We start from the raw sequence: 23,375 nt of genomic DNA on the forward strand, positions 1-23,375 counted from the left end.
TTGGAAGGGAAATGCAATCGGGAAATGCGGAAGGGAAATGCAATCGGTACCCTGTGGGCTGGGTGCCAGGCCATGCTTTCCTCTGGGACTTGATCAGCCCCTGGGTGCTGGCTGGTAGGGGATTGCTCTGATTCAGTGACCAAAATGCACCAAATGAGGCCAGGCTGGGGCTGGCACTGGCGCTGGGGCAGTGACCACAGCAAATCCTAGAATATAGTTCCCTGTACCTGTCAGTTGTGAACCTGGGCAGCGTGGTCCCAATACTCCAAGCATGCTCGCAGGGCTGGATGTAGGGGGGGGTGCCCGTGCGTCTCTGTTGCACAGAGTGGTTTGGCTCGGGGTGAGATGAGGATTTCTGCTGAATGCCTCGGGTGGGACGTAGCGCTGCAGACCAACAACACAGGCAGAGCTGGGAGCGGCCTCCTGCACAGTGGTGGCTGTACCCCCTCCGCGAAGCTGGCAGCTGGGGAAGTGACTGTTACATAAACAAGCCGCCTCATCGAAGAGCCTGGGCTCGCTTTTAAAATTCCTCCTTATTTATATAGTTCCACCGAGCCCATCGCAGGAATAACAGCTCTCCCTCGTCTCTGTTCTGGCCGTATCCCCAGCTCTGCAGGTTATTAACCCTCTTCGCTCCCTTCCCCCTCTTCCTTTGAGGAAATATAGGGCCTGCTTGTCCCCATACCCTGCACCCAGCGGAGTCATTTATACCTGGGACAAAGGGGTATAAACCGATATAGGATCAGGAATCTCTGCTCATTCCTGTGGCTAGAACATTTCACCCCACCCACCACCACCACCTTTGCAAACAAGATGACCTGAGCTGCAAGGCCCCAGAGAATTGGCTCCAGAGACTTCTCTGGCTCAGAAAGCCCCACAGCGTCCCATCAGCCGTCTCCTGCATTCAGATATTTCTCAGGGCTGCCCCTCACTCCATGGTTCCGGACCCCCGCTGGAATGACTGTCCCCTTCTCTGGGGTTTGAGCCACCACAGTGCAGCCTGCACTGTTCGGGGTGCACCACAACCTGAGCTGGAAACGCAAAGATCTGTTTGCACAAGCGTCAGAGCTGGGCGGCCCTGTAGGGTTCTGAACACGTGCTGGGCACTGTGGGGTTAACTCTGTGCGGCAGGCTCGGGACTGGGCTTGGAGCATTGATTTGTGGCAGCCTGGTGGCTGATTCTCCGCACTGTGAAATGCCTTCGCACGCATTCTCGCCTGCAGCCCGGAGCTCTGGTTGGGAGCGAAGCGGGACAGCGCGGGGTCAGCCTGTTAAGGAAAGGCTCTCTGGATCTTGTTCGCCATTGCCCTGTGTTGTGCGCTGTTGTTTATACCAGTGCAAAGGGTGGGAGAGCACTGTGGCTCATGCTGACCGTGCAAGGCAGGGGAGGTCAGACCCACAGGCTGCAGAAAGTGCATTGGTTATGCAGCAGCTGGCACCGTTGCCTGACTCGGCACTGAACCACTGACCAAGCAAAGTGCCAGTGGGGAAATCAGTGGAGCTAGGCTAGTTAGGATTTGTGCCAGCTGAGCATCTGGCCCACTGCCCGTCTTGCAGATGCAGCGTAGAACCTCAGCTCTTGCTGGCTTGTGTACAGTGCAGATGGACGGTGCTTGTCCCTTCCTGATGCCCTGCCCACTGGCGAGTTCTCTCACCTCCCTGCTGGTTAACTTGGGCAGGGCAGTAAGGAGGGCCCATCATTCCAGCACTCTCCATCCTTCCTCTTCTCCCATAGGTGCTCTGGATCCCTGTAAAGCCTCGGATTCATTTTCACGCCCCAGCCTTGGCCCTGCCTGCTTAGCCAAACTCCCCATCTCCATCGCCTCTCCTTAGGCATAGCCTTCTGTTAACCCTTTGCGAACAAGAACTAGACCCTGCCATGCTCTGGGCTGGCACTGTGCTTCTGGGCTATGGAGGTAAGAGCCCCAAATTAGCTAGTCCCACCACATGAGTTTAAAAGCAAGCTCAAGACCTATTTTTACCTGGACTTGCCAGTTCCTTGGCTGTGCCACCTTTGAATCCTCACTCACACCTTCCTCTCCTCTTGTGGTGAGTTACTGCAGCCCCCTTCCCAACCGCCTCCCCGTGTCTCAGCCCTCCAGAGCCCGGCACATGCAGAACTCCACAGCACGCCAACACTGCCCTCCTAATGCCACCGCTGGCTCCCGGTCAGTTCAGGTCCCCATTCGAAATGTCTCCACTTGGAGCAAATCCCCCTCGCCCCCCCCCGGCTTACGCCGCTGCAAATCTGAAACAATCCTGCTGAGACCAACAGAGATCTACCTCGCTGCCATAGTGCGGAATGACACCCCTGGCTCCTCAAAGCAGTGCCCCGATGGCGAAGATCAGGGCTTATCCCCAGCTTAGACTTGCTCCAGCCAACTTCATAAATCTTGTCCCTTTCTTCTCCCTCCCTCCTTCTGCCCATTTAGTACCAGCCTTCTGCCTCCCCTGACTGTAGGTGGCAGAGCCTTCTCCTCTGCAGCTTCTGAGCTTTGGAACACCCGCCTGTGTGACCAGAGGCAGATTAAGGTTTCCTGGGTCCCTGGACCAAAGCAAGCGGGGGGGGGGGGGCTCTCCCCATCCCCTCCGCCGACATTCCTGCCCCCATTCCGCCCCTTCCTCCTGCAACCCTGCTACATCCCCACCCCATTCTGCACCTTCCCCCTGTGGCCTCGCCCCTGGTCCATCCACAGTCCTGCCCCATTCCACCACCACCCCACTACGGCCTGCAACCTGTTTGCTCCTCTCTCTCCCTCATATTGCAACCCCAAGACCGGAGAAGCTCTGTCCCCTGTCCACGGCCCAGGGGCTGCAGCAGGGAGTGAGAGCTTCTCCAGCCCTGAGACCTAGAGCTCCTCCAGTCCTGGAGTCACAGCGGGGGCCTGGGTGCTGGGGCTTTCCCCCTCTGCGGTGTGTCTGCCGCAGAGCGGGGTCAGGGCGTAGGGGTGCCCATTTTTCCAGGGCCCCCCAGTTGGCTGGGACCCCTGTGCATGGGCCCTTTGACCCATTGGCTAATCCGCCACTGTCTGGGTCTCTCCAGTTTCTCACCTCTTTCCAAATCCCACCTGGGAACCTCTCTGTCCACCCTCCAAAGCCCTCACTCTCCCTCTGCTAATATTTACTATTTATGTCTCACTTGCATTATTTAACCCCAGGGGCACGATATGTGGGGGTGGCTTGTTCTGTTTGAGCTTGTGGTTGGAAATGATACCATGGTTGCTCACACAGACAGGGCCATAAATCTGAGCCAGGCCTCTGTCGCTGTAAATGGAGCTGTCAGCCCTGTGGTTTTTTTGTACTTGGGTGTGTTTCGTGGCTGGTGGGGGGCTGTGCTGAGGACAGGAGCCCTCACATGACATCCCCTTCAATTTTTCTGTCTAAAGGGGATTCTCTCTGTCCACTGGAGATAGTGCACATTCTTAGTGAACAGTCAACTGAGTAAGATTGGTGGACATGAACTAATTGAGCATCATGACTGGTTAATTACAGAAGGTCTTGATCTCATTAAGTGTTTTGGTTTGTTTTGGTGCCGTATCGTCATCTCACTCACAGCTCTGATTGGCTCCATACAGAGCCATGACCACATTCAGGGTTATGATTGGTTTGTTAGGAGTCCTGCTCTCACCAAGTATTTTGATTCGTTAACTAGAGTCTTGATTTCATGTCGTTTTTGGTTTGGTTCTCTAGAGTTCCCCATCTCACCAAGTTTTGTGATTGGTTCATTCCAGATTCCTGATCTGCCTTGGGGTTCTGATTGGACTGTTAGGGTTCCTAATTTCACGGTGTGTTTTGATTGGTTCATTAGGATCCTGATGCCAGAGTGAACTGACAGGAAACCCAGTGGTCTCCAACCTTTCAGTCCTTTATCTCTTTCCTTTTTCATTCCTGGAATCAGGACCTACAGCTGAAGGCCTCATGGTCCACAGCTCCGAAGAGCCACATGGGAGCCAGAACTCCTGGGTTCTATTCCTGGTTCTGCCAGCGAGTGGAAAGTTGCATCTTTTAGTGCATCGCTTTCCCCATCTGCGAAATGGGGATAATAATACTTACCTGCATTGGGGAAGAGTTTTAAGAACCCCAGACATACACAACAGTGTGAGTGCAATGGATTTGTTATTACTATGTAGCTATTTAAATCCACTTGCAAGGAAGGCCGGGGGTTAGGTGGATCCTCACCGTGTTCCCAGCCCCATGAGGGGGCTGGGGAAGAATGGAATACAAGAACAAACTAAAGGAGGCAAATGGCACCAAAAACTATTTTTTTTTCTTTTCCTTTCATCCTTAATTCTAATTGTTCACATTAATTCAGTCTCCAGCAGGAATGAAGAGCTCCCAGCAGCCTTTAGCCACTCAGATAAGGCTGAGCTGTTTGTTTAGCACCATCGGGCTTCCCATTACTTGCCTTGCTGCCAAATGCTTCATGCAAACTTTGGGGGGAGTTTTAAGCAATTCTAGCGTGACACGGAGCGAGGGGTTTTGCATTCTTAATTTTCAAAAGTTCTTCTCAGTCCAAGGCTGATTTCCACACCCCCTCCCCTGCCCATGCACTGCAACCCGGACCAGCCCTGGACCCCCACAGCTTTCTCAGTGAACCCCAATATTAACTCGCGGCCTCTGCAAGTCCACTCCTGGGCCCTCCATACCATGCTGTGCTTCTGAGCCCTAACCCACAGTACCCCAGTTCTTACAAGGGAGAGGAGGAGCTTGGGCTGCCGTTGAGCCCCCTGGCTCACTCAGCCCAGCTAATGCAGTTAGACAGACAGTCCGGCAGGCAGATGGACTGCAACACTCAGCAGGTTCATTAAGATGCCCCCAAGCAAGCAGCTTCTTCAAAGTGAGATTGATAAGGGCAGGGACCAGACACGGGAAGGGCCACCTTGTGCTAAGCCACGGCCGCTCAGAGGTAGAGAAGGGGAGAGCAGGAAAGTGAAAGGCTGAAGATGTGGAGAGAGAAGCAGATGAAAGAGAAAACAGGGAAGGGGGAAATAGAAGACAGCCTCCCTCTCTGTATCCCTCTCTTTCCTGTCCTTTCTCCCTCTTGGCCTGTCTAGCCAAGCCTGCATCTCCCACTCACCTACTCCCTTCGTTCTTTCCTTCCTGATCTAGTCTTTGCTGGTTCTGATCTGGCCCCCATCAAATCCAATCCCCTCCCAGCCGGGCATTCAGCAACACGGCTGACGTCTGTCACGTGCAGCATGTTCTTGGCCATCCACCCCTCTGCGTGTGCGGTGGACTGGTGTGTTTTGGTAGGGTTGCTGCTGAGGTTTGTAAATGCCCACGCAGTTCTGTGCTTTTGTCAGAAGAGGTGGGTGGGAGCAGTGTGCCTGGCACTGGGTGTGAAGGGGGGGTGAGGTCTGACGTTCCTGGGGGAGTTCGTTCTGCTGTCTGGAACAGCAAGGCAGCTCTGTCTCCTGCCCAGACGAGGTTCACCCTTGTGGGAGAAAGGGCCTGAGGGGTGGAGCTATTCATTACCATCCCCCTCATCCTGGAGCTCCTGCATTTCCTTCATCCCACTGTCATTCCCTGTCCTCTTCCTCTGGCTTTCTTTTCTTATTGTCCTCTCTCTCTTCCCTGCAAATTTGATGGCTGCATCGTCCCCTCTCCAAATCTCCCTGACCCCCTCCATTGTCATGAACTCCCGTGCTGGCTCCAGGACATCCACTTGGCTCTATTTATTTATTTATTCCCCACCCCCCGCAAGCCCTTTCCATGCAAAGAGCCTGATTTACAGCTGTAGCAGGAAGCTGATGTTCCCCGCTCACTACCTGACATCAAGAGAGCCATTTGGGGCCAATTCATCACAGAAATGCCCCAGCCGAAGTGACTGGAAGATTCTTTACAATCGTTGTCCCTGCCACAATCTCTAATGCAGTCCTAGAGATCATATCCCATTGCGTCAACAGTCTGTTTGAGCATGGCAGTAAGTGAGCTGTCTCAAGGCAGAAATATTATTTATGGGGTAAGGTGTTGTATGGAGAGGGAAAGCGGGGGAGGGAGAGGAGCTGAAGTAACACCGCTCAGGAGGATGAGAGCTGGGCCTTGCCTTGTGATGACTGCAGTATCCTGCAGCCTGGCTCAGAGGTTTTAAAGAAGGGCCTAGGGAGGCCAGGCGAGATGCCAGCTGATGGAGTTGCTGGGGTGCCTTGCCAGGTAGGATAAAGGCCCAGGTTAGCATCAAAGCATGTAAAGGGATGGAAGAACAGCAGGGAAATTGAGGTTGGGGTAGCATGTTGGCTTACTGAGCCTTTTCCATGCTTGCTGTGATGTCTCGTGCTGGCATTCAGAACCCTTTGCACTGATGTGATAAGTGTGTCGGTTCTTTGCCGTGTGCCACAGGGACTGATCGCTGGCAGTAACTGGGGAGAGGGGACATCTCCATGAATCCCATGCAGACCCCATTTGCTCCTTTGTGCAGCAGTCTGGGAGTGGGATTCACATAGATGTGTTGCTTTCAGAAATCTGTTAGAGTTGGCTTTGTGCTAGCAATGCGATGGGTCTTCGGGCATGGGATGGCAGGGTGACAACTTCACAGCTAAGCAGCTGGCGGAGTACCCAGAGCATGGGGTTGACTAATCAATAGGGGGGCTTTTCCATCCGAGTCAGCACTGAACCCAAGTGCTCCACATAGGGAGTGTGTTGGATAAATTTTCTTGTGGAGGGGATATTAATCCAAAGTGCTGACTACACGTGGCCACTGAAGAGCCCCTGGAATGGATTTGTTTAGATGTGGCAGAATTTGACAGAAAACAGCAATGTCTATTTATAAGCTTTTTTTTTTACTTTTATCCACTTAAATTTTCACAGTTGGATTAAATTATGGGCAGGGGGTCAGAAAGCAGCGTAGGTGAGTAGATGCTGATTTCAACAAGTTAAAGCTTTATAACCATTAAAACACAAATTGTTAATATTGCATGCCAAAATAAGCAAAGGTTAGAGTTTGATTTAAGGCTATTTCAAGTTCCTCAAGCAGCATTTTCCTTTCTTTGCCTGTCAGTCAATTTCAAAGGTTATTGATGGAAATATTTTTGTCAGTTTGTGTATATGCAGTGAAATCGACGTTTGCCACTAAAAATGAAACCCATCCAAGTCTAAGTATGTTAATTCCAGTGATACAGATACAATCCAATGTGAGAAGTTACATTCTCCTTGCAATTTCAACAGGGCACAACATTCTGCTTCACTTCCTGTCCTAAGCTGCATTGTTCCTGGGGGCTGTTAAGCAGCTGGTCTCTTCCACCCCAGAGGTAGCTGCTTTTCATCAGTGGAGGGCAGAGGTGAAAGTAAGTCGGTCCGGTCCGGTCCAGTCTAGCATACAGGCAAGAGCCAGTACGCCATGCCGGACCTGACTGGCTTCCCCAGGCTGGCACTTTAAAGGGCTTCGGGCTCCCCGCTGCCGGAGCCCCTGGAGCCCACAGCATATACAATATACCGTTATTATTCCATCTGCCCTACAGGGGGAATTCCACTGACTAGCACAGAGCATCTTCCCTTATGTGAAATAGGCAGAATCTGAATGCTCACAAGCTGTGAGTAAGCCACAAGGGCTTTGGGGCTGGAAGGCGCTGCAGAGCTGATAGTGTTAACATCCCAGCTAGAGGAAGGTTGTCCTTGGGATTAGGCCAGACATTTAGGATTTGGAAAATCTGGGTTCAGTTCTCTGTTCTGCCACAAATTTTCTGTGTGTCCTTGCGGTGATTGCCCTGGGCCCCACCCCATAGACAGGGCTGGCATTATTGGCCCATGTCTCATGCATGTGACAGGCTCAGGTGACAGGCTGAGGATATAAATCAGATCACACTTTGCACCTCTGCAAGGAGGAGATGACTACATGGTGCATCCACCAGGGCCACTGCCCTTGTAATGAGATGCACACACCACTGGGCAGGTCTCCACCCCATTTCCAAGGAAGGCATATGCTCTGCTGTGAGCTGCATCCCTTCCCCAGGGGACCAGGCTCCAGCAGGCCCCTTTTTCCCCCTCCCCTGGATTTTTTTCCTTCCTCCATTCCAATTATCTTCCACTTTCATCACTGCCAGAGCTGTAAGTACAAAGTGCCAATTAGCTAGTTTTCAAGTTTAATTAGTTTGGAAGGTAGAGCAAATTAAATCCTTTTATCGTACATTTCAAAGCTCTTTCCCATCAAGCCCACGAGATCGGTTTCCTTTGAATGAGGTCCATGTTAGCTGCATTGAGGCCGGTTCCAAGTCATGGAGCTCTTCATCGAGCCAATGGGAGCCAGGACAGGGGGTATATGCCCCATCCGACAGCCAGGATATCTGTGCCCCATGGATGCAGGGCCCTGACACACACACACACACACACCCCTGCTCTGCCCCCAGTCAGTCACTGCTTCCAGGAATAAATGTGCTTCCCTGGGATTAACCTCTGATAGTATAAACTTGTCCTCCTGGGCATTAAGCCATCTGGAAAAGTACCTGCAGCTGAAGGGTTAACCCTCAGGAACATAGCCAATCCCCTGGTGGACTGCGAGGAGTTTTTGGTGGGCACCTGGGGGAATCTCTAGCCACTAGGAGCGGGGAATGCTGGGGTTTGGCACTGCTGCTCAGCATTGTAGTATCTGAGCACTAGGACTCTGGGAGGACAAGGCCCCCACCCCCAGTGCCCCATAGCTTTCCCCCTGGTGTCGGTTCTGGCTGTAATCCTTAGAACAGACCTGGTTATGGGGAGGCGAGTCCCAGCGGGGGTCCAGGCCATGGGGAGGGGAGAGCTGGGAGAGTGGGGTCAGCAATGCCGAGAGCAGGGAGGCCCTCGGTGTGGAGGATCACGGTACTCGGCAAGGGGCTGCTGAGTGGCGAGGAGCCTTGTTCACTCCACGGGAGGCCCGTGAAGGAGGCATCTGATGCTTCTCGAGGCAGGGCCCTATGATCATGGAATCCATGGACCCAAATGGTCAGACGGGGCCAAGATGGAGCAGTGTCAGTCAATAGAAAACCAGGTCTCTGGAGACCTGGAAGAGACAAGATCCATCATGAGGCAGAAGTGTCTGCCTTGCAGGTGGAGGGATGGAACAGGGAGATCAAGGAGTGTGTGCAGTGGGGGGGCTGATCTCTCTCCGGGAGCCACAGGATCTGCAGTACATTGGGCCTCTGCTCTGCTACACCTGGCACCATTGCTCCCCCAGCTCCGGATGCTAATGCTTTATGTCTCTGTGTTTGTTCCAGATAAGCCGCTGCCACAGGGACCCCCAGGGGGCATTATCGGGATCCTGGGGGGCGTAATTGCTGCAGCTCTCATCATCGGCGTGGCCGTCACTGTGTTCATCATCTACAGGCGACAGCAGAAGAGCCGCACGGAGACCGACAATGACCTGTGAGTCGCCTCTGCGTTCGCTCCCAGCTGCACCTCAACCCTGGGCTCCAGCATACCAGTCCTGGACTGGCCCCACCCCACCTCCTTCCCTGAAGCTCCACTCCTGCTCTCCAAGCCTGAGCTGTGGCTCTCCCTGCTAGATCCCTCCCCCGAAAGCTTTTCTGATACTCCTCAATCCTAAACAGCAACGTCCTTTCAGATTCCGAGCCAGAGCCCTCACACAGGTCACTTGGCCAACGCCCCTGTATCCGAACCTGCAATAGCCACGACAATTCCACTCCTCAGCAGTGAGTGCCAGCCATGATGCCTTTGTCCGAGGTTTGGTGACACAGGATGGCACGCACTAGGGAGAGCAGGGTATGAACCCATGTGTGGGATTCTGGTCTCCAAAGAGCAAAAGATGAGGGCTGCTCCTGACTGGCACAAACATACACACCGACACCAGGCACATGGAGGGGTGGGACACCCGCATCGGGGGTTGGACAAAACTGGGCCTCTTTTTAGCTTTGCCAAAGCAAATTGGCCAGTTTGAGATTTTTCCAAAATCACAAGCAAAGGATGGGGGGGTTGCAGTGGGTGCTGCCTGAGCCCCACAGAGAATGAGGTAAATAAATCTTTGGTGATGGGGGCGGGCGGGTTGGATAAGTGGCCCATTGGCTATTGATCAGGGGTGCCTGCTGGTGGAGAGACAGCCAGGGCTTGCTCGCTAGAGACTGAACCGGGATTCCCAAGTGCTGCCTAGGGCCCTACTCCCTGGAGACTGAGCTCAGAGTCCCACATTGCTTCCCCTGGCTTCTCTACCACCTTGTCACCCCGGCTATGTGTATTTGGGGGCAGATGTTTAAAGAGGAGGCACGATAGGGGAACCTGCAAAAACTGCGCCACTGCCCATTGCGCTGCAGGGAGGCCTGCTTGGTAGGCACAAACACCAGTTTGCTTGTGCCAGCCTGGATGCAGGGGGCATTGTCTCGCCTGCTTCTCAACAGAGCAGCCCCTTTAGCCTCTACCTGCTGATGGAGCAGGAGCTCAGAGATCCATCACTCGGCCCCACCCTTGGGTTTGGAGATGCTTGGCCCCTCTCCTCTGTCACAGCCCTTGGGAATTGGAGTGCCCGCTGTCCATGGTGCTGAACTATCCCAAAAGCAGGGTGGGAGCAATGTTCCCTCTAATTTTCTTCTTTGCAAATTTTTGACAGGCCGTGTGTGCAAAAAATGTCTTCTGTGCAAATGTTTGTGTGCACAGTGTTTCACCGTGTGTGCAGGGTTTAGGATCTGTGTGCATGCACACACGCACACAGCTTAGAGGGAACAGTGGGCGGGAGGCAGGAGACATGCCAAGAGGATCCTGCTCCCCAGCCCTGTGGTGGCTGGCCTGGTTGGAGGGAGTGCCCCATGCTGAGTGTACCCTGGGCATGGTCCAGGGCTCCTGGGCAGAGGAGTGAATTATTCTCTTTCATTGTGTGTGTTTCTTTCCCTTCTTCCTGCCGGCTGGTTCTCCCTGAATGATAAATCATCTTTGCTCCTCTCTGCCTCATCACTCAGGGATGTAGCTCCCCCTCCTAACAGGGCCAAGCCATTACCAGCCCCAGCATGGCCCTTTCCCAGAGTGGATCCTAGCAAGTGTCTCTCCCCTGCATTTCGCACATGGGAGCTTTCAGGCCCATTTATAAAAATACCTGACTCCCCTCCCCACCTCCTATGCTCTGGCAACATGCAGGGACAGCTCCTGGATCCCATCTTCTGGCTCCCACTCACAGCAGAGTTTGTTATGGATCCTTTTTCAGTTGTTAGAAAGTTTTGGAGGAGGGAGAGTTTCTCCTTTGATTGTGTCACTGAGAGATTCTGGGGTAGAAAAGCGGACAAGCCAACCTGCTTTCTCTCCTCTTCACTCCTCTCCTGCTCTCCTGATCTCCCCATTTCTCTGGACACCTCCGATGTGGTCTCCCTGCATCTTCCCAGCCTGGCCCCCTCCCATTTCTACTCCTGCCCTCTCCTACTCCCTGATCACCTTCCCCAGGACTCAGATTAGGGCAAGACACTCAGGCAGTGGTATTTCCCCAAGCTCCGGTGAATAAGGCACCAGAACAAGGGGTGACTCACAATAGAGTGTGCACGGGTTTGAAGTATGATCCTGATGCACAGCTGGGCTCCTCCGGCGTGGATCCCCCTTCAGCCTCCTCATTGCAGGCTCCCCCCTGTTCACCCTCACCCCTGGTTCTTCTCCTGTGGCATCTCTCTCTGGCTCCCTGACTATTGGAATGATTTCAAGTCACATTGCTGGGACCTCAACCTGCAATTCAGCTCTGGCCCCATCCTCCCCTAGGTGCTCAGGTTGTTGGCAAGAATCGGGTCTGAGTCCAGGCTCAGGTCCCACTAACAGCATTCAAAGTCTGGGGGGGCAGGGGCGTGTCTGGGTTTGCGCTCATCTTTGCTTTCAAACACCATTTTGTTCCCCATTCTACTCTCCCTGTACCCCTTATTAGCACACTCTGATCACAAGAAGTCTGTAGCCACCTAGGAATTGGTGGTTGCCCCTAAACTACATGGCCAGTCAGACTCCCACCAGAGCATCTCATCTCCCCCTGCACCAGAGATGCGGCCCCAGCTCCTTGAGTTAAATGTGACTCTCCATTAGCTACCAGCAGTATGGGATCTATGACACACAGGAAGGCTGCTCTGATTTAGAAGAGGGCAGTGGTCATACATTCATACCAGGCAGTTCGTTACAGTCTGGTTATTACCACAGTGTGCTAGCCTGATGCTGGAGAAGGGACCAACTCACTGGATCCCACCTGCTGCTGCTCACTGAGGGTCCATTGCCCAGCTATGTCCCCTGAGGCACAGAGCAGAGGTCTTGGAGCAGAGTGATTGCTCCAGTGTGTGCTGCACAAACAATTCCACCCCTATCCCCTTTGGAGAAGTTCTTCTAATGCATCCTCCCAGGGAACAGCATCTTCCTTGCTGCTGTATCCTTTTTTAAGAGCAAATGCCCCACCTATCACCCTCAAATCACCCCCTTCCCATTTGCAAAGGGAAAGCACCAAAGAGCTGAAGGACAAATGGATCTCCCCATCGCCCCCACCACAGTGTTACATCCTGGCAAAATTTTTTTGCTCCATTTAATTCTGTTTGAGAGAAGGCACTGGAGGATGACGGGACAGTGGAGTGAAAAGCGGGAGTTGAGACAATAATAACCATGTTGGGTGCAATTGCATGGACAGCATCAGGCCTGCAAAAGAGCCATTTTCAGACAGTTGGTTTCCCACAATGGCCCTCCACAAAGGCAGAAGAAGAGCTACTTTAACTGAGAAGAGTCATACAATGGAGCAGGCTGAATGCCCTGACCCTGGGGTCAGGCCTTCTCCTGGAGCCCAAGATAATAGAGACATCTCCTCCCCACTCTTCATGCCATCCATCACTGTGTGGTGCCCCACTTTGCATAGAACCATCTAGGAGCTTGATCCAAAGCCCACTGAAGTCACTGGGCATCCTTGCCACAGTCCGCAACCCCCATTTTCCACCCTGCATCCCTGTCCCGAGCCCTGCTCTGGGCTTGAAATCCGCTGGAGTTTGCAGAAAACTACCCCCTGCATCTGCTGAAGTTTACAAGGAGAATGAACAAGTATGGAGAGAAAAGGGAGGGGCAGCCCACTAATTAGAGTGGCAGAATTTAATAAGTTTGTAAAAGGATTAGACACGTGTATGCATATGAGCAGAATCTGCAGAGACTGTCCCTAGGATGGAGATTACAAAGGCTGTCAATCCTCATGCTCCAGGGCAAAAGCTGATCCCCCATTTGGGATCAGGAATAAATTGCACAGTGTATGCAATATGAAGATTTTTTGCCAAAGCCTGACACATCCAACAGTGGCCACTTAGAGACCAGCTACCAGACCAGACAGACCATTGGCTTGCTCTTCATTGGCAGTGCTCACCACAAGCTGCTTCCTGGAATCCAAAGCAAAAAGTCAAACCGTCCCTGTTGGGATGATTTTGTTGCCGGCTCTGAAGTGGGTTTACCCGCACCAGCCTGGGGGCCACAATCTGAGGCAGAGATTGACCTGGGATTAGAAATGTAGTGTGGACAAAAGAATCCAAGGAGGGTGGGTGAAATATTAGAGGCAGCCCATTTAATTATGTTGACAGTTCAGTGGAAAGCTGAATCACTGGATCTAGCCATCTCACAGAAGTGCCTAGATGCCCCAGTCAGGATCGAGGCCCCCCTGTTCTAGGTGCTGTACGGACACATGGACTGTCCCTCCCTGCAAAGCTCATGAGCTAACTTCAGAGAAGACTCAGCTGTGGGTCCAGTGACCAAGAGGAAAGAAGTTGGGGGGGGGAGGGCAAAGAGAATGTGTGGAGTCATTGGGATTACTCCAGATTTACACAGGCAGAAAAGAGAGTGGAATCTGTCCCAGGGTCCCTGCCCCAAGGGATTTAAGGTCTGGGCTAGAACTGTAGTGAAAAGGCAACAGGCATGGGGGGGAGAAGGGGGATGCAGTTCTCTGGGAGAAGTGAGTGCTGCTTGCACCTGGGAGCTCTGACTGATCCCTTTTTCTGGGACTATGAACATTTCTATGGCTAAATTGCAGAGTGGGTGAAGCAACATCCAGGAGCTGGTCAGCCCTGACACACGGGCTCCCTTGGGGAAGTGAGCTTCATGGAGATGAAACCCAGAAGGAAAGCCCTCCCCACCCCACCCCCAATAATGCCCGAGCTGCTTGATCCGCATCTGCTCCCACTGAAGCCAAAGGGAGTTTTGCCATTGACAGTGGTGCATGTGGGATCGAGCAGATTCCCTGTCCCCACAGTCGAACCAACGGCTGCTTTTCTCCCTGCAGAATTGATCTGCCTCCATCCCACAAACCTGTCCCGCCACCAAAGAGGAAACAGGAGATGAAAAGCCACCTGACGGCAGAAGACATCCAGGTACCTACCCCCAACCTAGCACACCCACTTCCTTTGCCAGCATGGGAGACAGGCCTTCAGCCAGAATTGAGGATGCCAGGCCTCTGGAGGCACAGAGTGCAAGCTCCAGCCAGCCTTTGGGAATGCCCCATGAAGCAAGTTTGGTGGGAGGAGGGCAGTGGTTTGGGATTATCCTCTCTGTCCAGGATCTCAGCAGCCTTGGGGACTGCAGATTGGACCCAACCTGCACCCTTCTGGGCACGGACACTTTCTAGGTTGGGCATGGACAGGTTCTAGGTCAGGCAGGGTCCTTCTCAGAAGGATCAGTGCCTTGGTGAACTCCCAGCCTTAGAAGTGTAATACCTAACCATGGTGAGACAAGGAATGGGGCAGAGAGAGAGCTGGAGAGAGGGACCTTGCAGGGGAGATCTCATAGTGAGTCTGTTCACCTTGTCCGATCCCCTGGGACAGGTGCTGCTCCCCAGATGGGTGGCAGGAAGGGTGAGAACGGTGCTTGCCCTCTTGACCTGTCTTCCCAACTCCAGGTCGTCCACCTAGACAACATGAAGCAGGAGGAAGAGATCCAGAAGCTTCCTCTGCAGACACCGTACTACGACATGGCAGCCAGCGAGCCTTCTCCGTACTCTGACAAGCTGGTAAGGAGGGCGTGGTGCCGGCACTGCCACTGACCTGACCTGGCCCTTGCCCCCCGTTTTCTGCACAGGAATTCCCAATAAGGGATTAGGTCACTCCTCCGTCTGCTGGGGTGGGCGAGGCAGCCTGCTCTCTCCAGCTGTTGGAGGAAAGGAGAGCCCTCTCCTGGACTGAGATGCGAGACCACAGTCTCCATGTTCATCCAGTTCTAGTCCTCCTCGCCCCACCACTGCTGACCCTAGCCTGGCAGGACTCTGCCCTTTCCTCTTCCACTGTGTAACCCCCCTGGCTTTCCATAACTGTGGGTGCATGGGACATCCCATGGGCTCCTCTCCAAGACACAACCAGCAGCACATGGGGTGGGAATTAGGACTGAAATGGGTGTGGATGAATCAAACACCCCCATTCCCTGACCCACGAGTCTCAAGACAGCTTCACCCTGGCCAAATCGGAGTCACAGGGTCCCCCACCCGTAAACCCTTCCCTGAGATCATACCATCGTGTGGCTGGAAGGCGTGAGGATCTGCTTGTGGATCCTGGTCCATCCTCTCCTGACTGGGCCTGCCCTGTGCTGCGTGCCTCTTGGGATCCCCATCTCCCCAGGGGGGCTTGGGGCCTCAGGTCCTTAACAGCCTACTAGCAGCACGTGGGAGAGAATGCAGCTGCAGGCCTACATTTCTTTTTTGAGGCACATTTATTCTGGGGCTCAGGGGCCAACTGGCTCGGGGTACTGCGTGCATCCTGACTGCTAATTGACCTCTGCACTGTTCCCAGCACAGATTCAGGCCTTTTTGCAGAAGGTGGAAGAGGCAAGTTGCGAATCTGCATTGGAAAGGGAGGTAGACGGAGGCAGAAGGTGCTGGGATCTATTCTAGAGTAGGGTTCTGGGTTTTCAGCAAGCCGGTGCACCCTGCTGCGTCCTCACCTTCTGCAGCCAGTCCCATAAGAGACTGTTAAGCTGGAGGGGAGGCTGCCATGAAGTGACCCTGAGAGAGCAGAATGTATGCAGAGGAGGAACCTGGGAAATCAATTATCTGCAGGGCAGAGCTTGCTGGAGTTTGACTTTAAATTGAGGACGCTTCTTTAAAACCCTGTGTTTTGTGTGGATTTGTTCACCTTGAAACAGGGAGCTGCTAATGCAAGGCAGCAGCAGCAGGGGGACTAGGGGTCAGGGAGACAGGGAGGGAATGTAGCAGAAGTGTAGGGAAGGCTGATGCAGACCTAGAATAGGTTAGATAGCGATGCATGATAGCTGTCCGCCTTCCTGCAAGGGGGTAACTCATGGGCTACGCATCAGCCTTGGTACAGTTAGACTCCCTGGAACTGCACATTTAGATCCCTGCAGTGTTGACTGACCTTTGCTCCTCCGAGGGTGATAAATTAGTTACCATGCATAGGGGAATCTCTTCAGTGAGACTTTAAGTCAAGGGCCTGACTGCTCAGAATGGGTACATGGCAGTTTTCTTCAACAGAAGGTTTTGCCCTGGCATCCTTGGCCAAAATTTCTTCTTGTGCAATGTATTGTGCTCTGCTTGCTGCTGTCCACCCCAGAGGTGGCTGCATTTCACCAGTGCTCGCTCTATATGAAGTGCTTTGGGATGAAAAGTGCAGAGTAAAGGACCCATAATAATTAGCATGGATGTAGGGAGCAGGATTTCCCCCTCATGTTGCTTTTATACCGGTGTGTCTCCAATGAGAATCTTCAGAATAAGGGCGAGGACAATCAGACCCAAGCACCTTCATCCGGAGAAATGTCAACCAGCGAGATAGTAAGAGCAGCTGTGATGCAAAAGCTAACCCTAAAGACCAAACTCTGCTTTTGGTTCCACTAGTGTGGTCCCAGGGACTTCACTGCAGCTGCAGGGGGCATATAGCCCTAAGGGAAAAAATTCTCTGCTGAGACCTGCCGGCGGGGGGAGATGGGAGGGGAGGGGAGGAGGATGACCAATTTCCTGGTCTCCCCAATTGGTTGCCAATTTCCAGATGTGTTTTGTGGGGAGAGCAGGACTCCAGAGCTAGGCTGTGCTCTGAGGATGGGATCTGAGAGCAGAATCTCCCCCATAATTACAGGGAAGGAGTTAGTTTGCTTTGGTAAATAACAAGAGGTTGGTTAATTAAAGAAAGCCATCAGTGGCTGGGTTAGAGATGGGAAGATGGGCCCAGCTGTTGGCCATGTGGTAATCATGGGAACCTGGTTTGGCAATCTCAGTCCAGCTTGGAGCAGACACATGTCCCAAAAACCCACCACCGTATGGAGCACTGAGGCTGGGACAGGTCATGAAAACCAAACTTCTCTTTTCCCCCAGAGGGGGTCCCTCCAGGGCAGGATGGAGGCCTGTAGGGGGGCAGTGTGTGGGGAGCATCCCCCGACCCTGCTGGACAGTCCTTGCAGAAATCAGAGGGCTCTGATTGGTGGGGTTCTAGTCCAGCCCCTTTCAGTCCTGAATCCGGTTCTGTTCAGGTACCTCCACGCCCCCCCCCGTCCATTCCCAGGCACACAGGACCCCTCCCCTGCCATATGCCAACTCACCTGCAGGCTGCTTGCTAAGCACTATCAATAGGTAATGCTGGATGGAATAATTTTGGAGGAAAATCTCTGCTTGGAATCAAACAGAGCAGGGACTGGGGGTCTCACTGCCTGGCCCACGGCCCTGACCCCCCTCTCTGCCCCATCCAAACACACAGAGAAAATGTTCACAAGGTTTTGGCTTTGTTCCTGCCTCCCCCATGCCCTAGAGATCATCCCCGCCTCCGGTGCCCCCAGCTGCCAGTTTTCCAGCTGTTGGTAACACCCCTTTGGCTGGTTACTTAGGGATGGGCAGGGATGCTGCTCCCAGTTGGCTCCATTCCATCCCTGCTAATCTCCATGCCCTTTCAGCAGGTGGAGGGGCTATGGAGGCTGCTGAAGGTCAGCAGAAGGAGTGTGCACGTTTCCTACCAGGCCAGCTGGGATCTGCCAAGGGCTCTGGGGCGCACAGAGAGCGCACGCTGGCTGCGGGGCAGTGATGGGGACAGGGATGCATCGTGCTGCACGTCCGCGCTCCGGGAAGGGCCCAGCTCTTCCCCCCACTCCTTCCCATGGGCCCTGCTGGGGGAATCGTTTTGGGCTCCATAAACCCACAGAGACAGCCTCCTGCCCATGCTTACAGCACCCAGCCGATTGCAAGCTCTGCCGGCCTTCGCAAACCCTTTCCAGACCCAGGGTCCTGTCTGTGGCCTGGTCACCCCTAGCTCCCACAGCCCCCCCTGCGGGTGGGAGCAGCTCACTGGGTGGCCGGAGGGGTGTGGCTGAGAGTTTGGCTGCAGGGAAGCATCAGCCTCAGGTTGTTCAGGCTCAGCCAGGCACAGTGCTTTATGGTGCACAGTATGATCTCAGCGTGGGAAGCCGGGGCCAGGGCATGAGATTTAATGCGGGCAAAGAGATCTGAAGAGGAGAGGTGCTGCAGGAGAGCAGCCCTCGTGCCAATGGGGGCCTCGGAGCAGGGGGAGGTTGCAAACAGGTGTTAGCAATCCTTCTGCCCCTCCCGTATTGCTAAATGGGAGGAGGAGCCGGAGTTCATCCCAGCTAGATGGAAGGAGGGTGGCAGGCTAGTGGGAGGCCTTGGCATGGAAAAGGCTGCAGATTGCTGTATTAGAACTAGACAAGGGTGAGAGGTAGCTGGTAAGAAAGGTCAGATTAAGCCAGGACTGGAATGGGAGACCTCTAAGGAGCAGCTGTGGCGGTTGCAGGAGATTGTGTTGGCACCAAGGCTCTGGCATGCTGCTTTGGGGAGCCGTGCTGCTGGAGATGAGGGGGGAAGCTATGGTAGATCCCTTTTCACATCAAGAGTGGTCAGGTCAGTGCCCCGGTCAGTTCCAGGGTGACGAATTACAGCTGCCCCCTAAATTCCCTTGTTGGTTTCACTTCGTCTCTTCCTGCCTTACTCTCATTTGCAGGGTGTTCTACCCCAGAAGCAGCTGCATGCTGATGCATTTCCTGCATATAGATAGTTTGTAACTGGCTCTGGGACCCCTCAGAAGGGAAGGTGCTGGAGAAATGCAGGATGTTCCTGTTCTGCTGGCACTTTGTCTGCTTAGAGACGGATGGGGGAAGGGATTAGAGAGCCAGACACGCTGCGTTTAGCTGGGACAGGCTCTTTATACATTCAGTGAATTGTGTGATGTCTCGTAATTTGGGATAAAGTAGATTCATCACAGGGATGCATGAAAACTTCTGCCTCTGGGTGATGATTTCACACAGTTGGAGAGAAAGAGAGTCGGATAGGGATTAGAGAGATGGGGAGGGCTGGGGGAAGAGAGAGCTGCCAGAGAAGGGTGGCAGACGAGAGAGAATGGGTGAAAAAAGGAAGAGAAGAATAGAGAGAAGGGGAAAGAGAGTAGGATGGAGGGAGGGGAAGAGAACAAGAGCAGCCTTGGGAACTGAGCCCAGCACAGTGGCGAACAACAGCTGCAGACACCCCTAAATTCCCATGATCATTTCTCACTGCTCACCCCAGCCCCCTCCCCTTCCTCAACTCCAGCAAGAGGAGCAGTCCCGTCCTCACCAATGCCCCAGGCCGCACAGACACCTCCACCTTCACATGCCTGCCAGGCACGCAGAGGGACAGGCAGGTTCAGCTGCTCCTTGATTAGCTGGGTGTTTCCCTGGGGGGGTGTCTGTGCTTCCTGCACCCCAAGAGGAGGACACTTTAGCTTCCTCCACACTGTCTCCTCCTTGTCCCACCCGCCCCACAAATCTGCAGTGCCCCATGCCCCCCCAGCCGCATGGGTGAAATGTCCCTCCCCTCTGCCCCACTTTTCCTTTGAGGGAGGTTATTTGTAGTGTTCACAGCAGTGAGAGGCTGGTGTCTCTAGGGCTTGGCCCAGGCCAAGGGCAGGCTCATGTAGCCAAGTCTATGGGCCCCCAACAAACACAGCGCCCTGTGCAGACAGGCAGGTACCAAATGACCCAGCTTCTCCATGCCCCTCCCAGTGGAGATGAGGGTTCAGAAGTTGGGGGTATGCACGTCCGGTAAGCGTTCCCCCTCTGAGCTTTGCACTAGGCCACTACCCATCGGCTTAGCTGTTTTCTCTTCCAGGGATCTCAGGCCAGAGAAAGGTGCAGTGTCTGGAAGACCTGCCAGGTTTGTGCTGTGTCTGGTTTTCACTGTATCATCGTGCGTGTTGTCTGTGCATTTGTGGAGAAGGGAGCATGTTTGTGTGAGGAGCTGGCACCAAATCCCTGGATCTAAATACACCTCCACTCTGCAGATTTCAATATCCAGATCTGCCTCCAAAGCTTGCAGCGCTGGCCCCTCTCTAATGTGTGACTGTGTGTGTGTGTGTTTGGCCTTGCCAGAGAGCATATGCATGCACAAGAACATCTGTGTAAATGTCAGTATCGTGTGTGTGCATGTGCAAAGGGGTACATACATGTGAACGTAGGTGCTGTGTGTGTCTGTGTTGCATGGGGATGTGTAGTGAGCTAATGGCACAGTGGGTGTGAGTGTGCATCTGTGGAAGCTCAGGTGTGAGGCATGTGTACAGGGAGTGGTTACATGGTTTGCAGCTGTAGAGCAAAAGGGTTCATTGGTCTAGGCAGCCGTGTCATTCATTTGGTTGACAGGGAATTACCAGGGTGTCGGCATTAGATCTTGTGTACAAGTCACGTTATTGATATCGCAATACATTTTTGTTCTAAACAAGCAGCAGGGAGCAGGTGTGAACCAGTGAGTAGCAGAGACTCACGAGACTCTGCAAAGACACAGATCCCATCCCCAGAGCCCAGCTTGTGTGGGGTTGTGCTGGCTATGGGGCAGCAATGTGGACAATGGAAGGATGGTCCCCTCGGGCCTTGGGTCACCCCTCTCCAGGACTAGAGAAAGGGTCCAAGATGCAAAGGCTGGAACCAAATCATGGTCATTCGGGTCTGGGTTTTGGACTGGGACCAGCATTATCCAGAATTGAACTGAAGAAGTTCAGTAAACTCTTCTATTCCAGCCCTCTGGCCCCTACACACTGTCTCCATACACCCTCTCAGTCCCAGTCAGTGAGATTTCATTGGTACTACAAATTACACACTTGTCGGCAGCAGGTAATGAAGACACAGACCACTCAGGTCTCTGTCAGATGGAGGGGCTTGATTCCACCATTGGCATATACACCAACCCCTGATGTCACGCGCACACATTCACAAGCCCTCATATACACCACTGTACTGTGCACCTACACACACACAAGCCCTGCACTTCCATATGCTGTGTGTGTGCTTACACACAACCCCCCCGCCCCCAACATTTGTGAACTCCTGGCTGTACACTGGGTTTTCTGTTGCTAGCCAGTCAGCTCTCCCTCTCCCGCCGTGCAGCTCAGAATGCACCTTGAAGTTTGTTGGTTCCCCTCACAAGACCAGCCTATCTGGGCCCCATGGGGAATATGATACCGGAAGAACCACCGTTGTTTGCTTTTCATTTCCCACCACCCCGTTGGGTGGAGGGGTTCTGCCCCCCAGAGTTACAGCAAGGTAGATGGTATAGCAAGACAGTCAAGAGATGATGACTTAACCAATCACCCTGTGTAGCAACAGGTGCTTAAAATAGTTCATCACAGAGCCATAAACCTCTGGAAATGGCTCTGCCACAACTGGTAAATGGCTGAAAACTGTTCAGAAGCAGAGTGGGGAACGTTCTCAAATTAAACACTTTTTACCTAATTTGCACGGGATGCAGTAGCTCAGGGAGGGGAAGCAAGAAGAGGCTCCCATGTCTGAAGCATCCCACCTGCCCTCCGGTGAGCCGTAGCAAACACACTTCTTGTTTGGTGAACACAGGCACCATGTATGGGTGGGATCAGAGGTTGCCCCCGAAATGCTGTCTATAGAGGATGTTTGTGGTGCTCCTTATAGCTGGGAGTCAGGAGAGCTGCATTCTATTCCCAGTCTGGCATTGATTCTGTGTGTGAACTTGGGCAAGTCACTGCCCGGCTCTGTGCCTCAGTTTTCCCACTCTAAAACAAACCTCCCAGGAGGTTCGCTCATGACTGTTTGTAGAGGCACGTGGAGGTCCCCAGAGGGAAGCCTGTAGAGGAGGCCAGGTATGTATCATGCTGTCCATGCAAGATTCCTTATTGCTGAGCACCTACAGATGGGCTGGGAGCTTGGCAGACACATCACAGAGGTGTTCCCTGCCCCAAGAACTAGCAATCTAGCTAGTACTCTAGCAAGAGAGAGCAACACACAAGGAGGAGGAATAGGAGCATGGACAGACCTTCACCCAACCCCAGTGTCCTCCATATGGGAAGGGTGTTTTCTTGCCCTTTGGGCACCAAGCTGTTACCTTGAGAGTTCCATGTGCAATATTTCACGGGTGATGGCTAACTCAACCACAGGGTCTCAGAAGTGCTCAGGGGACCTCCTGCCAATGTCCTGTGGATATCACAAGGGATCTGACCACCATTCCCACCCATCCACACCTGCGTCTGTTCTCCTGGGGCCTAAAATACAAGCATTACCCCTGATTCTGGGTTATGTTCCCCCCTCACCCTGTGCAGTCCTCTGCAGTGAGATTGCTGGCTCCTGGAGGGGGCACAGAACTGGACAGCACTGCCATTATATGGGGGTTAAATCCAGTTCACCGTCCCAGGGGCAGAAAGTCTGGCCCCACTGAAGTCAAGGGGAGCTTTCCCATTGACTTCAATGGGGCCAGAATATCAGCCCCGATTTCCCAAAGATGGAGCTGATGGAGCTGTCCATAGGGGGGGAGTAGCTGCTGGAAGTGGGAAAGCAGCCCCTGTTTAGCCAGGGTGGAGGAGACACTGGGGGGGGGGCAGAGGGTGTGTCCGCTCAGACAGGTTAATTGCCCAGCTTGGCTAATGAATGGGGAGAAATGCCATTCGGATCCTGGCTCTGATGGGGGATTTTAGTTGTAATGATTGTTCATTTTTCCCTTTTCTTTTCTCCCCCTTCCACTGTTCTTGTCTTTCTTCTCTTCCCTCTCGCACTTTCCTTCTCCCCCCCCTTTCTTTTAACACCCCTGTCTCTTTTGCCCTTTCTCATCCCTCTTGGCATGACCCCCCCACCCCTTTCCCATGACACCCCCACCCCCTCTTTGCACACTCACACACTCTCTCTCTCCTTCCTCGTGTTTTTCACTCCTCCCGGTCACTGCACTCTGCTGTCCCCTCTGTCTTTTCACACCTCACTGCTCTCTCATCTCCAGAATTCGGGCACCAAGGACTGTGATGTCCACTATGCAGAGCTGGACACATCCGCTCTGGCCTCGTCACCCAGCCCCCGGAGCTCCATCCAAGCTGGCGGAGACCTAGTCGAGTATGCAACCATCCAGCCTAACTTACGCTAGCGCATGCCACTCTAGGCCTTTCCCCTAAGATTCTGGCCTCAAGGTACACAAACGCACTCTCCTTTCTGTGCTCCTGGTGAAATCTGTGCTCCCCCACCTCCTGTCACTTCCCTCCCTCGTGGAATGGTTCCCGTTGCATAGTCAC

This window comes from Dermochelys coriacea, chromosome 22 (assembly GCF_009764565.3).
Source record: "Dermochelys coriacea isolate rDerCor1 chromosome 22, rDerCor1.pri.v4, whole genome shotgun sequence".
In the NCBI taxonomy this organism is placed as follows: Eukaryota; Metazoa; Chordata; order Testudines; family Dermochelyidae; genus Dermochelys; species Dermochelys coriacea.